The sequence below is a fragment of the Alosa alosa genome, chromosome 11 (genome assembly GCF_017589495.1).
Source record: "Alosa alosa isolate M-15738 ecotype Scorff River chromosome 11, AALO_Geno_1.1, whole genome shotgun sequence".
NCBI lineage: Eukaryota > Metazoa > Chordata > Actinopteri > Clupeiformes > Clupeidae > Alosa > Alosa alosa.
In genome coordinates, this window is record NC_063199.1 from 22,238,540 (window position 1) to 22,249,958 (window position 11,419).

Consider the following 11,419-nt stretch of genomic DNA (forward strand, 5'->3'; position numbering starts at 1 on the left):
GTGACATATCACACCTGTGTTTTTCGACTAAGGCCCAACTCACATCAAAGATTTGCGACGAGACGAAACCGTTGCAAAAAGAGTTGCAGCGGTGTGAATTTAATGTGGCACTGTGTTGCCAGCTGTTGCAAAGCATTCACCACGTCTAGTCGCAGTTGCAAGGTTTTAGAACGTCGCAGCTCATCAAATCCCCTTAAGGGGCCCTATTCAGATATCAGGGGTTAAGAACATAGTAGGACTTCACGCAGAGGCTTGGGCTTCAGGGCCCCTTCAGTAATCCATTCCTGATCTGGCCTTCTACTACTGGTTCTTCAAGCAAATCATTATGAGGGGTGTGTGTGTGTGTGGGTGTGTGTGTGTGCTCAATGGTGTTTTATGCCCTCAATGTCGTCTTCCAGGCAGCACTGCCACCGCTGACTTAAAGGCATCTAATCCTAAACCTAACCCTAACCTTAACCCATGCCTAACCATAGCGCCTTCCAGGCAGTGCTGCCTTGAAGACAACGTTGGGGGCATAAAATACCAACAAACGTGTGTGTGTGTTGCATGCTGGGTGCATTCCTGGGTTACAATTAAATGAGCATAGTTTACATCACAATCTGCATATCCATCAAGGCTCTCATAAAAAAGTGAAATGAGACTCTCTTTCAGCCAGGACTCAGGCAAGTGTTATTTGTTCCACTTTGAAATTCAGTTCAAAGTCAACGTAAAGACAAACACCCATCCTAGCGAGGGCTGGGAATGAGATTGATTAATTCCAGAATGAAACAGACTATGCATGACAAGCATCCATTGCATAGTGTGTGTGTTTTGTGTGTGTGCTGTACTTGTGCCTGTGTGTATGAACTCAGAGAGAAAGAGGATCTGTGTGTATGTGTGTTTGATTATGTATTCTTTCCAATTAAAAATACTGTGTGTGTGTGTGTGTGTGTGTGTATGAACTCAGAGAAAAAGAGGATCTGCTTGACCATGTTCTCCCTCCATAAAACCAAATACACTCAGTGATGTATTTCGAGGACCTCCCCGGTGTGTGTGTCTGTGTGTGTCATACTGTCATCATTTGGCCAGACTCTCTGGAAAAGGGATCGCCTCTGGGTCTGCTGGGATTGGATAGAGTAAGGTGCACATTCACACACACACACACACACACACACACACACACACACACACACACACTATGTAATGGATGCTTACTATACATAGACACACACACACACGCACACACATACACAAAATCCTCCACAAACACAGAAACACCCATGCTCACATACCACCGATGCCTCCTTGCCACTTCTGTGGCCGCTTTGACAGGGACAACAAGAAGGTGGCCATCAAGGCTGTGGTCTCTGCAGAGCATGAGCCCCTCACACTCTCCCCCACCGACGTGTTTGCGGCACTGAGCAGGACTAATGCACGAAAGGCTGCTGGTCCTGAGGGTATCCCCGTCATTCCCTCACCCCCCCATCATCATGAAGTGCTTCGAGAGGCTGGTCCTGGCCCACCTCAAGACCTGCTTACCACCCTCACTGGACCCCTTCCAATTCGCCTACCGTCAGAACAGGAGCACGGAGGGTGCCATCCTGGACTTCAGGAAGTCAAAAGCTAGCACACACACGCCTGTCTTCATGAACGGGACTGAGGTGGAGTGTGTCACCAGTTTCTGGGTGTCCACATCTCTGAGGACCTATCTTGGACCCTCAACACCTCTACCCTGATCAAGAAGGCTCACCAGCATCTCTTCTTCCTGAGGAAACTAAAGAAGGAAGTCCCCTCAGATCCTGGAAGCTTCCTCCCCGTGCCTGTCACCCTACTGAACTCTAGCTCTGCACCCCAGTGACAACCAACCAACTAAATTAACTGATAATATACTAAAGAAGTAAAGAAGGAACTAGAAGGAAAAGTAGGCTGACACCCCTCAGTGTGGAACAAGCGCAACGAGAGTTTTTAAAACCTTTTATATCCACAGCATCTGTGTCTCACTCGGACCGGCGTCCCGCCACAGGGACATTAGAAGCGTCCCGTCACAGGGAGACATTAGAGGTGTCCAGTCACAGTGCTGTGAGACGAGCCATTCGCCTTATTCATCCGGCGGCCAGAATGAGGCTAAAGGGTACACTTGCCATTACACCTCAGTCCAGCAGATGATGGTGGTAATGCACTCCATTTGCAAACTGCCAAAAAAAAAAGCTCAACGAAAAAAGAAGAAGGGTTCACTGGCCTGTTCTTCTTCTTCAGTGAGTTTTCTTTTTGGCAGTTTGCAAACGGAGTGCATTACCACCACCATCTGCTGGACTTAGGTGTAATGGCAAGTGTAGCCTCGTTCTGGCCACCGGGTGAATAAGGCGAATAGCCTAAGTGCAAAATATTACGGTTTCCATAGCCTAAAATATCCATGCTATTCTTGGTTGGGAAACAGCATGAGTTTATTTGGATAGGCTAGGATGGATTGGATTATTTTGTTGTTCTGTTCATGGGAGGTAGCCTAAACTATATGGACTCCACAGAATATAGTCTACTTCATGCTTAAACTAAATCTGTTGTTTGGTTAGCATTAAAAGTATCCTAATGTTGGTTTCAAAGGGCCTAAACATGTGTTGATCAGCCCATCTAAACCGTGAGGCTACAGTTCTGTGCAATGCGGTGGTATGGAAGGCGTAGGCTAGGCCTACTAGCCTAACCCAAGGAAAGCAGATCATATATGCATTTTTTAAGCGCTGCAATATACAATATGTCTTTAGGATTTTTGCCTTGTTTAACATGTCGGGAATCCTGAAGTTTCCTGTTTGAAACAGCCAAGATGAGGCATTTTCTCACTGATCAAATCAGTTTCACTGTCAGACACCAAACAGGACGAGGACCACAAAAGCGTCACGTTAGAAAGTTTATTTAAGGGTTGGGGGTTACAGGGGTTTCAGGGGTTCCGGGAGTTCCAAGAGTCTGCGTGTGTGTGTTCCCCCAATAGCCGAGCAGCAATGGCAGGAGCTGGATGATCCGGGAAGTCCTGGGGAAACACACACACACACACAACAGCAATTGAAACGAAGCAGCAGTACAGTCAAGGGCTAGGCTGTATTCAGAGAAGAGAGACGGAAGGCAGGTCAAGATTACCGGGGCTGGAGATCAAAGAAGTAGTCGAGCGGGTCTGGGTACAGGCAAAGAGTCAGAGTCGTTTTCCAAGACAGGCAGGTAACTGGTGCGGGTTTGCAGACGATCTGACAAGTGTGGACTGAAAAGCAAGGCTTTATATACAGGGCATGATGAGTGGTGAATGCAGTGCAGCTGGTAGGTAAACGAGGGTGAGGCAGAGCAGAGCAGGAACAGGTGGAGGTCATCAGACTTCAATCAGCGCGTGTTACCAGGCAGAGAGAGAGCTCATGACATTCACATTGGTTATTACAGGGATATGCCCTATTCCTGTTCATTATCATTGCAGACTATGGAAATATAAATACATATCCAATACCAAACTTTACCCTGTTGGACTTTAGCCTACAGTTTTTCAAAGATAGGCTAAACATTTAAATGTGTTAATAAGCTAGATTTCGCTTGTTATTTTTTATCCAGATTTTAGATTATGGGAGGTGATCATCAAAAGTCGGAACAATGGGATGTCGGAGCAGAGGGTTAATTTTTTTCAAAACAAAGGGATGTCTGACTAGAGGGCTGTAGGACCAAAGGGAATTTTTCAGATTATTGAGAGGTCGGAACAATGGAGCGTCGGAGAAATGGGCCCAAGACAGGTCAGACCAAATGCCTAGGCTATAGCCTATAGGCTTATGGAAGCTTTAACAGGCTTTTATCAACAATCTTAACAAGGAACCAAGGAAACATATAATAAATAGCCCAGTAAAATAACGCGATTGCCTATGTCGTTATCCCCCACTAGCCAGGCTAAAGTTCTTCCATGAGTTGAACTTCGGTCATAAAGCAGCTATCTGCGGACTCCAACATAGGCCTTCAACAACGTTGGAGCAACAGTTTTTTTTTACAAAAAAGGCTTAAGTAATACTATAAGATTTCTATAGTAGCCTATATTGTAATATAATAATGTAATACAAAATACTAAACAATTTCTATTATTTATCGGAAGTGGTTATTACGGCTGAAACACAATCATCGTTGTGTGACTTAACCCCCTCAAGGGCACTTTAGCCGTTCCCACTGGTCGGGGATTGAACCAGCAACCCTTCGGTTCCAAGCCAGAAGCCCTAACCAGTAGGCCACGACTGCCCCGTGTGTGTGTGTGGTTATGGTATTTTTAGTGCTATTTTGCTCTCTCCCCCTCTGTTCACTGGCTCTAAATGGCAGCCGGAAATGGTGAAACTATCTGGTGAATTAGAAGAGGCACAATCGCACACACACATACTCCTATTGTCACCCCTGGTGATCATATTTTCTCTTCATATTTACTCTCATGATGAATCTGTCACTCACTCTCTCTCTCTCACACACACACACACACACATATTAATGAGAAGTGTGAGCCTCCATGACAACTCTTGTCATGTGCTTGATTAGCACTGAGGGATGACATCACTTTGGGCTACACTTATTGGTTGAGTGTGGTCAGTACGTGAGCTGATTGGTCAGGGAAACAGGAAGTGCCTCAGAGGAGAAGGCAGACCACAGAGCTGCTGTGTGGGAAAAGATACTAAGGCAAAGGTGGTTGATTACGGAGGTACTTCCTGAGAGGCGGGGGCACTATCCCCCATTTATGCACTCAAGGGCATTAGAGAGGTTGAAAGACTGGACTCACATTATGTGTTAATAGAGAAGTAATTTCGCTTGTTATTGTTGATTTAAATTTTAGATTATGGGAGGTGATCCACAAAAGCCTATATGGTCGGAATAATGGGATGTCGGAATAGAGGGTTTATTTTTTTCGAAACAAAGGGATGTCGGACTAGTGGGTTGTAGGACCAAAGGGAATTTTTCAGTTTATTGACAGGTCGGAATAATGGAGCGTCGGAGAAATGACATGGCACCCTTGGGCTACCTTTTAACGTGGCCACTTGTTCAAATGTAGGCTAGGCTATAGCCTATTTCTTTACGCAAAGGCTGACTGACTATCATTAGCTCTGAATGAACAAACAAAGTCATGGTGCCACTGAAGAAGAAACGTGTTTACAGAAGGCACAGCGAACGTTATTTTAAATTATTTTGTCTTCCTGCACTCCTCACTCTTTATCCCTTTCCCCACTCACATACCTTGAATTGTTTTGGGAAGATCTCGTTTTCATTTGGTATTAAACGTTTGAACTGCTTGATTAACTTTGTTGACGCCGACTGATGAAACATTGAGCTCTCTGGATGACAATTGTTTATTTGTTAAAAAGTTTTTTGCATCGTTTAACAAGTGTCGTAAATTTTCCTGTAGGCCATTACACGCCAAAGGGAGCGTCGCAACTTTGAACTAGGTGTTTGTGTGTGTGTGTTGTTTCAAACTGCAAACTCTGTTCAGTCTCATTATTAATTGAGACTGAACTCTGATTAAAACTAGTCTAATTAGAGTTGGGATGCTGTCAATAGGCAGTATATCAACATACAGCCACACACACACACTCAGGCAGGCAGCCCTTGGGTAACCAAAGGCCCAGAGTCACTGCCTAATCACCACTCATATCACCATCAATCATTCAGCAGTGGGGAACAGCTCAAGCTAGCTTCACACGTTAAGCGGTCATTATATTCACTATTCCTGACCTGTCGCGCAAATCAAAATGATGTCGATCCCTCTGTCGCGCAAGGAATTTCAGCCTCGCGCGGGCAGCTCCTGCACAATGCTGCTTTGCGATTGATGGACTTTTATTTTGACAAGTTGTTGTCATTTTGTCTTCCACATTCATGAAAGGTTTGGTATGAATGATGAGTCATGTCTCATGAAACCGTCATGAAATGCATACCTCTCAAGTGTCACGCATTGAGCGTGACAGTCACTCATTTCAGTCTTTTGTCACGCTCTCCCGCCACACATTGTATTTCTCACGCAGAAAAACTATTTATATATTTAATATGCTGCAGCAGCGCCCCAAAATGTCTCTGGCCGCGCCGCTCTCACTATGGAACCGGCAGGAATCAAGCGCGTCTCCTCTGGAGTTGAGCCTGCCAATTATCAGCCAATCAAAAATAACGAGAGTGGCTACACAATAGCCAATCAGAAAATAACTGTATTGTATCTGGGTAAGATTTAACACAACAACCAATGAAAAACGCGTATCCTGGAATTGTTGAACGTGAATTATTGAACGTGAACCTGTTACCTACTTCCAAGTTTCGTTCACCTTGGAGCTTCGAGCATCAGTTCATGGTTTCAGCACAGAGTAAGTCATCTTTTAATGTTACAACAAATCCACAACTTGTTTGACACAATGACAACGTGACTGCTGCTATAGAGAATGTTTCCCAGATAATTAGCATCAGTTGTTCATGACTGTCTGTAACTTAGCCAACAGTTTCACAGCCTGTTCATTGACAACACTTGCTTAGAACATGTAGCCTTTCGTTCACACAATGACTGACATATTGTCACATTCTAAACATCTCTCTCTCTCCAAATAGGCTTAATCATTTTATTAGCACTAAACAAATTAAAGTGTATTGCATAGCCTATTGTTATAGGTCACTTTTAAAATCAGGTCATATTATATAATTATATCCTGGCCATGGATGCATTAATCATTGCATCTGTATTAAAAAATCTCGGGTAAAAAGCAATTAAGCATCCTCTCATTCACCCTGAGAGGAAAGCCCCCTAAAAGGTCCAGGTTAGTGGATGCTCAGAGGTGGTGAAAAGGCCCATTATTGAATTGTCAGTGCCATGTGTCAAATCATTTCTTTTGCAAATCTGAGCAATTATAAATTATACTTCTGCCCCATTTTGACTTAGGAGGGCATTGCTCCTACATACTTCAGCCAATAATCAAACGTCTGCTCTCTTTTGGAAAGCTGAGACACTGTTGGAAAACAATTAGAATAACTGTGTGATGTACTGTCACAAAGTTACAAAGGCTAGATTATTCTTTTATTTTTCTACCGGATAACAAGCATCTTTGAACTGACCACATTTCAGCCCTCTAGGTCTTGACTTGATATGACTTGAGTCCTAGCATTAGGTCTTGTCATGCTGTATGCAAAAGTAGATCAATATAGAATGACAACATGAGTACTTTAGACCATTATTTGCCAAGGTATGCTCATGCATTTGGTAAAATGCCCTATGAAAACTCCCCATAGGACTTTGGGTTATCCAAAATGCATACTGGCAATCAAATGCTTACTGCATATGAACTCCACATAAGCATAATCTTGGCTTCAAATGAAAGGTAATACTCTGAAGTTTCATGCTTGCATTTGGATTGTAGGCTACAGTACTTCAGGTTCTGATATGACTACACTAAATATGGAATAATTACAAAAATACAAATCTTTACAATTTCTATTTCAATTCAATTGGTGTGTATAAGACAGGCTATATTTCTGCACAACTAATATTGGATCAACTGGTAACTGACCTGGGGCTGGTGTATGCTAGCTGGTGATGCTAGTTGCGCGTGTAAATCCTCACACCCCTAACCTTAAGAACGCTTCTAACCGCTGAGTTGGAAGCCTGGGCTTTTAGCTCAGTGGTTAGAGCGCTCGACTCCCATGCCAGTGTGTGTTGACGGGGGGGGATGATGATTGTCGACGGGGAATGTCACTCTTGCCTGTCCTCAAAACTTGAGAGCCCTGTGAATGCTTTATGTGTTGTTTATGACAGCTGCTATGCATGTGTTATGAACTCACCCATCAAGTAAAGTGTTGCCGAAAAATGTAAGGTTAATTTATCAAATGTTATTTTGAAGTATTAAAAAACATAGTTTTAGAATTTCCGAACGAAATGGTTGGTAATTAGTACGTTTACGATATAATGAACGCTTTAGCCTTCTCGCCTACTCATTGTACAGAGGAACAGCACAATCTAGCTCCCACATACCATACTAGCCATGTTGCTCACTGCACAGAGGAACAGCACAATCTAGGTCCCACATACCATACTAGCCATGTTGCTCACTGTGCAGAACAGCACAGTTCAGCTGCCACATCCTAGCCATGTAGCTCACTGTGCAGTGGAACAGCACAGGCTAGCTCCCACATACCATACTAGCCATGTTGCTCACTGCACAGAGGAACAGCACAATCTAGCTCCCACATACTAGCCATGTTGCTCACTGTGCAGAAGAATAGCACAGTCTAACTGCCACATGCTAGCCATGTTGTTCACTGTGCAGAAGAACAGCACAGTCTAGCTCCCACATGCTAGCCATGTTGCTCACTGTGCAGAGAAACAGCACAGGGTAGCTCCACATGCTAGCCATGTTGCTCTTTGTCCAGAGGGGTGTCACTCACACATGATATGTTAGCGCCTTTCAGGGCTTGAAAGATTACTACTGGTGTGAGATTAGGGTGGCCATACACCCGGATTTAGGATGGACAGTCCGGATTTTAAACGCCTCAAGCCCTGCTCTAGAATCTTTGCTTGGATGCAGCATGGCCTCAAACAATGGACGAGAAGACTGCTGGTCTGCGGAGCCGCAGAGTCAAATTATGCCCGGTGCTTCTGTCACTCGTCTGATAATTTGCAACGCAATTTATAAAGGAACCACGGATCGACAGAAAAAGAAAAAAGTTTTTGCAATCAGGATGAAATACATGCTAATTTGGTATCAAACATAGAAGCATAAAATTAAGTGCTAATGGTATGGGTGTTCATGCAATGCATGTGTGTTGAATGAATGCGCGAGAGAAACTGAAACCACTCAATAATGTTGTAGCAAATCTCCGCTTTAACCTGGAAGAGCTGACCCTAGAGGTGTTGTCTCCTGAGCTGCTGCAGAGGGTTTGCAGAGGCCACATTGAAGAACAGGATAGGCTACTGAGGACAGGAACTTAAATAGGAACAAAATACAGGTGGACTGCTGCCAGCACACAAATGAAGACACTGCAGACCTCAAGTCCCCAATAGACAGAATCACTGTAGAAATACTTGACTATTTGAACAGTTTAATATTAACCAGTTGCATGGTGTTTTTTCACACTCTTTTTTGTTTACATAAAAAAAGTTCTTTATGCTTGTTAAGATCTGAAATGTGTAGTTTTTGCATTCATTTATTTGTTTATTTATTTTTTATGTGAGCTTAATTTGCACATTTTAAGTCCATACATGTTTGTGGTACTGTGCACATTGCAAGGCAGGTTCATCTGCTCAGTTTTTTAAAACAGACACAATGTATTGAATAAATACAAATACTGTGAACTTTTTACCTTTTCAGGAATATTTTTTCCTCTTCTGTTAAACATGTTACACATCATGATTTATCGCAGATCAAATTGTCTCTAAATGCCACATTACACTAAGTGTCTTCCTTTTTGGTGTTATGGAAAAGGCCACCCAATGTGAGATATGAAGACAGCGATCACTAAATTAAATTGTCAATAAATCATTAAATGAAGTCATCCGCACTGACTGTCTCCAGCATCAGTGTCAGAGACTGTGTAACACAGTGTGTGTTTGTGTGTGTGTGTGTGTACCAGAGGCATGGGGAAGATCACACCCACTTCTTGGACACACACTACAGGAGCCACACATACACAGGACGGGAGATGTCACTCAAAACCTTATCACCCAATCAGCTTCTTTACCTAACCACTTCAACCAATGAGTGTCCATTTTCACTTGAAACAGACCCAGACCAGACAGGTGAAGTAACTCAAAACCTCATTAACCAGTCAGGTCTTTTTACCGACACACTTCAGCCAATCATGTTATTGTACCCTTAAATGGGCGGTTGACTTCCCCACGGTCTGCCTCTTACAGTAATCTAACGCTCACTTCCTCCGGTCATCCCAGAGCCAAGCCTCATGAATGGTCATCCGAAACCCTCTGGACACCGGCAATACAATCAGCCTCAGGCCAAGAAGCAAGCCAGAACCGTGTGTGTGTGTTTCTCAGTCTGCGTGTGTGTATGTAAGTGTGTGGATACATATGCTTTAAGTATTTGTGTGTGTGAGAGTGTATGTGTGTCTCTCTCTGCGTGTGTGTTTATGAATGTGTGTATGTGTGTGTTTTTGCATACTGTATGTGTGTGTGTGCGTTCATGTGTGTAGGTGTGTGTGAGTGTGTGAATGCATGCTTTGAGTATTTGTGTGCATGTGTGTCTGTTTATAATGGTGTATATGTGTGTTTATAAATGTGTGTGTGTGTGTTTATGAATGTGTGTGTGCACACATGAAATTGTGTGTATCTGTGGGGGTGTAACTCTAGTAGCACTCACCTCAAGTGTTCTTAGTTTTTCATTACTGCGGCCCACCTTCTGAGATGAGCTGCTATCCAATCCGTTCCTCAGGCAGACGGGCAGGCACACAGGGGCACACACACACTCTCAGTCAGGCAGCCCTCGAGTAACCAAAGGCCCAGAACCACTGACTAATCCCCACCTTCACGCTGCCATCAATCATTCAGCAGTGGGGAACAGCTCAGGCTCAGTCCAGTGTGCTAACCTTCTTGCCTGCTCACTGTGCAGAGGAACAGCTCAGCATTGGGAAACAGCTCAGTCCAGTGTGCTAATCTTCTTGCCTGCTCACACTGTGCAGAGGAACAGCTCAGGCTTACTCGCTCACTCACTGCACAAAGGGGGAGAGCTCAGGCTAGCTCGCGCGCACTAGCCACCTCCTCGCTCACTTACTTAGCAGAGGAACAGCTCAGACTAGCTCCCGCACATTAGCCTTCTCGCTTGCTTATTACACAGAGGGGAACAGCTCAGGCTATCTTCCGTGCGCTAGCCTTCTCGCTCGCTTATTACACAGAGGGGAACAGCTCAGATTAGCTCCTGCAGATTAACCTCCTTACTCTCGCTCTCTCTCTCTGGACCGAGGGATACCACTCACACACTTAATGTCTCACACAGCTGCTACAACTAGCCATCATGCACTATGGTACCTTTCCTGTGCAGCTTGTTGAGTAGACAGCATAGCAACTGACTAAGACAGAGTGAGTGTGTTTGAAATGACAGAGATTGAAATAACAGAAATGCTTTTCTCCAAAGATGGCAACCATATGGTGCCGAGGGTACAGTATGTGCTTTCATTGGAACATGAATTGCCTTGGTGTTGTGTTTTTAAGGTCTGCAGTACTAGCACTACTGGCACGCAATGCATTATAGGCATTGTGAGTACGATTCCACTCACAGGGATTAAAGTATTCCGGCACTGTGCCGGATTTCCGGTGTTCAACGTTTGGCTGCGAAAAAAAAAAAATCTTATATTTTAAAAAAGACATCATCCCCATCGCTTTCGAGTGTATGCGTTCGTCTGCAAATGATATGAAAGGAGCACAACTCTCCCGCTCTCAAACTATATACATATTAGCCAATCAGAAGTAGAA